The sequence below is a fragment of the Panulirus ornatus genome, chromosome 16 (assembly GCF_036320965.1).
Source record: "Panulirus ornatus isolate Po-2019 chromosome 16, ASM3632096v1, whole genome shotgun sequence".
Taxonomy (NCBI): domain Eukaryota; kingdom Metazoa; phylum Arthropoda; class Malacostraca; order Decapoda; family Palinuridae; genus Panulirus; species Panulirus ornatus.
The window spans coordinates 4,081,262-4,088,186 of NC_092239.1; the positions used below are offsets into that span (position 1 = coordinate 4,081,262).

The 6,925-nt window shown below is 37.5% G+C and overlaps 1 long non-coding RNA gene across 1 annotated transcript; it reads left to right on the forward strand.

Moving 5' to 3' along the window:
* Window positions 1-206: 206 nt before the first annotated feature.
* Window positions 207-6,810, forward strand: LOC139754059 (uncharacterized). Its single transcript, XR_011713813.1, has 3 exons — window positions 207-289; window positions 399-630; window positions 6,458-6,810. It is a non-coding gene; the product is annotated as an uncharacterized lncRNA (long non-coding RNA).
* The last annotated feature ends 115 nt before the right edge of the window (window positions 6,811-6,925 follow it).

The following is a 6,925-nucleotide window of genomic DNA, read 5'->3' on the forward strand; positions in this document are numbered from 1 at the left end:
GCGGAGAGAAAAGCGCTTGTGCCACGTTTCGTATCACAGTAAATATTATTTTATTGATTCTGTGTCAAAACTCAGCTGAATTGTTAAAATCGCAGTATCTTTTAAAACTGATAGTTTTTAAAACTCATATGACACACAAAGGAGCCGTATTTGTATTCTTTCTCTTAAACGAAAATGATCAAAATGATTTGGCACATATGTCAGGCCCCGGGTTTGCCGGTAACCTCAACCCATTTACCCTTCGACTTTGGCAACGGTGGCACGCAGCGCCTTGCTCTTCAGCCACAAGGTAATGTAACAAAAGAAACTCTGATACTAGCTGTTATAGCTAGCATTAGCAGTTAGAGTAACGTAGGAGAGTCGAGTTTTACTTAGTGATAATGTTGTTTTGATTGTAGGAGAAAGACTTGCTTGCTTTGGATTTCGAGTTCGCCGGCTCAGCTGACGGGAGCAGTTTAACGGTTACTCTGGAGCCCCGATGTATACCTGATGTATGGCCTCAGACCAGCGCAGGCAAGAAACCTACGGAAATAAGGATGGAAGAAGGACGCGGAATGAGTAATAACCGTTAAGACTGCTCAACGAGAAGAGGAAGAACCGGCCGGCATGGAGCAGCGCCATTTTGTACAGGTAGTAAGGTTAGGTGCACGGTGTAGTGTTACGAGAAAAATCCGAGGTTTTTGTCTTTTCGCTTTAAATAGGGATAATGGATTATTTTTTTTCCTGGTTGCTTATGAGATTTTTTTTTTTTAGGGGGAACGATAACTTGGTAAGGAAAATTGCGGGGCATTTTAGGTAATTGAGGAAAATTGTTGGGTAACAAAGTACTGTATTATATAGCATGTAGGCCATAACCCCCGTATTATCGGCAAGTGCTGTATCAAAGGCGAGTCATTAATTTCGGAAAGGTTGTAATTTTCTCCCGCGTTGAGTGATGATGGTATGTATATGAAGCACCAGTTTAAGGGCACCACTCCCATTATCTACAGAATGAGTGATATTATTTTGCAGTGGTGGTGGTGGTGTCAGAACGACATGACAAAGGTGCAACATGATTGGAAAATAATTTTTGTGCCAAATAATGCGTTAGTGGTGAGGGTTAAGATCAAGGAAAGTGTTTGGAAAAATAGTGATTGGTGGAAAAGGGACATACACTGTGGTGACAAGTGGGCTGGAGCCACTGCCCCGCATTTCTTTATGACAGAAATATCCCATTCTCTCAGCTTTATATATTTCCTTTGCCACATAACCACAAATGCTCAGTTTTAAAAATACGTAGAGGTCACCAGAGCTTATGAAAACTTTACCTAACATTGCCTTAGAAGTTGAAATCTATCTTAACTTTTGATAAGAATCTATCTACGTTAGCAACATTTTCGTTGAGAACGATCGTCCGGAGTTAACAAGCTAACGATAGCTATTTCGTGCTTGATGCTTGCTAAAGCACAAAACGTCCTGCGATTGGGGATAAGCAATAACCATACCATTCTTTTTCAAAATAACGTTGATAAAAATAGGTAAATTTTGTCTGCTGTGGGCGTGATTAAGCGAGATTTACAAAGGCTCTGTTGACTCGTAAAAGTTTGAAGTAGCTTTTGATTAATTACCCCCACGATTTCCGTATCTTTCAAAAGCCTTAACGCGGACACTTATTTTTAGAACAAAAAATCTAAGATCACGCTGCACCACTGTTTATTCCGTGATAACGAGACTTCCCCTGTAATACAGTATCGCATTGATGCCAGTGGTTATGGAGTGCCACTTTCTGAAGTGGTATTCTGCCGAATATTTTCCCCGTGTATTACGTTCTACAAACTGCGATGTGTATTGCACAGGAACGGGAATGCTGTTGAGTAGAAATTAAAAGTTTTGTTTTTAGATGGAATTGTGGAGCAAAAGCGTTAAATTACTATTTTACACCATTTTGTTAATAGACTTGAATAACTTCTCGGGGCAAATTATTTAATTTTAGTGTAATGAAGCTGTGGTGTGGACTTTTATTTATAATATGTCAGAAACGGTATTACTGATAGGCTTCGGTTTCCAAGCAAAACTCCCCCCCCCCCCCCCCCTTTTTTTTTTTTTTTTTTTTTTTTTTTTTTTTTTAATGGGAGTGCGCAGCTCGGACCACCGCGGTCAGAAACTAAACAGGCCACTGTGTCCACAGATTGGACAGCCCATCCCGAGTATTGTGAAGGGGAAGGTTGAGCTGGGTTAGCGGTATTTTATTGTAGAATGAAAAAATTGTCATATTCGCATCAGTTTTGTCGTAGCATGAAATCGGTTTTGATTGTTTTAAAAATACAAATAACGTGGGGCCAAAAATGTTATTGTTTTCGCTGTTTTCAAAAATTGCATTAGGTCCCTTTGGTCATTATTGTTGCGATACGTTAATGAACCCTGATAAGAAACATAATCCCATCCGTCTGTCTCTGACATTAATCAAACATAACTCATTAAAGTTTAGGAGTTGTTTTCGAGGTTGAATTCATAATACCCCGTCAGATGAAGACGAAGTGAAGCTAGCTAATACCAGTATCGAATTCTTTCTGACTCTTTTCTGCTGAAAAAGGAACTACACTTTTATTCACTCGTTCACTAAAAGCTTCGCCTTTCGAAGAAACTTGGCAATAAGTGGGTTGATATTTACGCCAGCGATGGAAGGGAATAGCTTGCAACGTTTCATTGGTGAAAGATGAAACTTGCCGTTAAACAATTTGTTTTACTTTTAGATTTAGCTTTAGAATCTTTTAGATCGTGACGTTCAGCCCAGGGAGTTAACACTAAATGTACTAATTTTGTTGTTTCGTCCTTGGGGCAAATGATACTTTGATGTGGACCCTATATATACGTTAGCAGTCTCCATATTACTAGTTTTGAAACACATTGCTCGTGAAGTGTTGATTGTACGGCATCGGTTTCGATGGTCTTTGCTCCATAATTTGTGTAGTTTTTTTATTCCACGTATCATTTCATTATGCATCAGTTCCATTTTGAAACATTAACACTGTCCCTTCCAGAGCTTGGTTGTATATATCGACGTTTTCTCAGTCTTTGGTCAACACCTGTTTAACAGAGTTTCCACGATCTGTGCCTCTCACTTCTCTGGTTAGTTGGTTATTTCGGTTTTAAGCCTGTCAGCTGCCAATCACGTCGGTTATTAACCAGCTAAGATTTTTTTTTTTATTCGTTTAGTATATGGGCTATGCTTGGCCCCTTCAGGTAGCTTGAGGTGAGGCCACAAGAATGTCTTTATTGTTAGAGATAACGATTTTGGGAGTTGAAGGATTTGTTGGAGGGCTCCTGGAAGTGTAGAGAGGAAGAGGAAGTTAGGTAAAGAGAACGGGAGGAGGGCAACAGGTCCCGAGGCTCAGCCCCGGTGCTCCACTGTCCTTTGTTTTCCTCAAACAAGAATTTATTGACTCACTTTGGAGACTTCATGGAGCCACTTACAACGACGCTCATCTGTGCGAAAGTTCTGGAATTAGGTGTCCCAGTCTGTACCCAAAAAGTTGTGTAACTATTTTTCCTGTATTTTCATTTGGTGTGTCTGGTATATTGTTTCTCCCAAGATACTCGACCAAACCAAAGCTGTCGCATCGTTTACGATATTTCTTTAGTTAGGATTTCAGATTATAATTGTCTTTGGTTACCATCACGAATATACATATATATATATATATATATATATATATATATATATATATATATATATATATATAGGCGTTAAGGATTACTTTCCAACCATTTTAAGCAATTCCCACTATAGTATACATTTATCGTACTTCTATAGATACATAAAATTCGCAGTATTAGTATTCTTCATTTCGCCTTTTTAGGTCCACAATTACTTCGTTTTTGTTTGCTGTATCCAGAGGCGATCCAGTAACACAGAATGTTCATACAGAAATCCAGTTAAGTCGCAAAAAGTGGCAGCTGAGCAGAAATGGACACTCATTTCCTTAGCCTAGAAAAAACTACCTATTTCGTCGGCTGTAAACGATAGGATTACGGCGCGCCAATCACCGACCTTTGTCAGTTCCACTGCCCGCTAAACTCTCATTAACAAGTTTCTAAAGTATTTCTCTTTCACGACAGAGTTCGCAGTGTTCAAATCGCTAAGTTGATTATAACCTTGCAAGGGGGGCTGGGAAGAGCCCATGCGTGAATCATTGTCAGCGATGCCTAGGGTTACATTACGGAAGCTCGAGTGGATGTCATTGTGGGGGTAAAACAAAAGTGTAGGATTGATATTGCATGCAACAACCAAGACAAAGTTGTCTGTAGACTAACCAGATTTCCCCAACGACCTCAAAAGTTCCCCCCCTTCCCCCACACACCCACCCGGTGATAAATTGGGATGGCGATATGAAATGGCTTGCAGTTTTATATCTAATATCCTCCCTGCCATTTTGTCACTCGCTAATAAACGATATTAGCCTGAAATTGAAGCTCGTCCGCCAGACATCGATTTGGGGTTTGCCATCAGGACTGAAGCGTGTCAAGGGCGGTTTTCGTACTCTTTATTTCTGACACTATATATATATATATATATATATATATATATATATATATGTAAAGAATTCATATAACTCTCGCTAGTAAAATAGAATATTTCAGAGAAAGCCTTTGCGGTGTTCGTGTCAATTAGAGGTGGTAGTTCCCTTATTATTATTCATGGAGATACAGCCACTTGAAAATGCGGAAATAATGAGACATGGAATTTGCATTTGAGCATCGAACGCACGTCAAATATTTTACCCACCAATACCTCTGGTTTTCTGAAAAGTAATTCTCATACTGTCATTAGGTTAATATTCCGATGTAAGGTAAACCTTTTTTCACGAATTTTCTCTTCAGGATCACTTAGCACCGTAGCTGCAGGTGGAGGTGCCAGTAATAAAACACATTTTCTGTATAAATTCGAGCTCCCACAGTGCATTGGTCGCCGACCCGATCTACCGAACCCAGGATCGAGTCTCAGACAGTGAAGACTCGCATCCAACCCAGGGGTTGGGTTTTCTCGTTCGGGTTGGTCTATGAATGGGTGGGTACCATTATATATATATATATATATATATATATATATATATATATATATATATATATATATACACACACACACACACACCTTGCATCAAAGGTCCTTTTTTTGGGGGGGGGGGGAAGAGAATTTTTGCTTCTGGTTGATTTTTTGTATAGGTTTCGCAGTTATACCTGTGGTGAAATCACCTATTCATAGGCATCAGTGTGTATATACCCATGTGGACATGAGACACGACCGGGTGTTTGTCATCACATGTAACTTGTGTCAACACAACCCTTCCCTCCCACCTCGCAGTCATTTATCTAGTGTTTGTTTATTGTCTGGTCATCCTCACCTGCCCCACAAACACACGGTTACATTTCCCTGTAAAAAAAAATCGTTACTTCATCCATAGGGTATTGAATGTTTAGAAAGGCATTCTATAAGGTACATTATAGAATACCTCCAGGACGTTTTCTAAATTAGGCAAATTTTCAGTGTGAGCGTTGATATATATATATATATATATATATATATATATATATATATATATATATATATATATATATATATATATATATATATATATATACACGTATGCATGCATAATGTTGTAATGTGCGATATTGTATTATATTCCTATTAGTCCACGGGGAAAATGAAACTGGTTAAAAAGTTCCCCGTGGACTGATAGGAATATCTTGATCACGCGTAAAATTGTGATCCTTCCCAATATATATATACCTACGAGTCCACGGGGAAAATGTAACACAATAAGTTCCCAGATACACTTTCATGTAAAAATCACATCAGGAGAGACAAGAGAGCAATATAACAGTCGGTTGGTATACAACGAAGAGACGACATTGTCCAAGATTGTCTTGGACAATTGCATGTTTACCTAATGGCGTCCTAGATATTTTTACACAAAAAGTGCACTTGGGAACTTGTTTCATTTTCCCCGTGGACTCATTGGATTTTTTTTTTTTTTTTTTTCCAAAAGAAGGAACAGAGAAGGGGCCAGGTGAGGATATTCCCTCGAAGGCCCAGTTCTCTGTTCTTAACGCTACCTCGCTAACGCGGGAAACGGCGAATAGTTTGAAAGAAAAGAAAAATATATATATAAATTTCATGTATATATATTTACATACGATTGTACATATATATATATACACACAAATTTATATATGTAAATCTTTATATTCCTATGAGTCCACGGGGAAAATGAGTTTCATTTTCCCCTTGGACTCATAGGAATATCTTGATCACGCGCAAAATTGATCCTTTCCTCTATATATATATATATATATATATATATTATACGCACATATATCTATAAACGTATGAATTTGTGTGTATAATATATATATATATATATATATATATATATATATATATATATATACTTTATAAGTAGACTCCCCCCAACAGAACCATCAGATCAAGTGTGAAGTTCTTTTCGAAATTTCGCTGTTGTTGGGGAAGCTGTTGAAGACCTCAAGAACACCAACGGAAAATTGTAATGTAACGGCTTTCATCATTGAATGCCTTCAAGAAAATATCCCGACTAGCTGTTATAAATGTAATGAGAATATATGTTGTCTTGATTTCCTGTACATGTTTAGTTATATGAACCAAATTGCAATTTTTTTTATTTAATATGGTCATCGGTTACTGATAGAGGTTTATATATATATATATATATATATATATATATATATATATATATATATATATATATATATATAAAATTTCCTGCCTTGAAATAAAGTTATTAGAATTATTGAATTGTGATTTCATTTTGAACCCTTAGGAATGTCATTATTTTGGAAAATTTAAAAAACTAAAGGGGAAGCTTTGATTTCACCCAGTCTTTTTTTTTTTTCCCTATATACATAT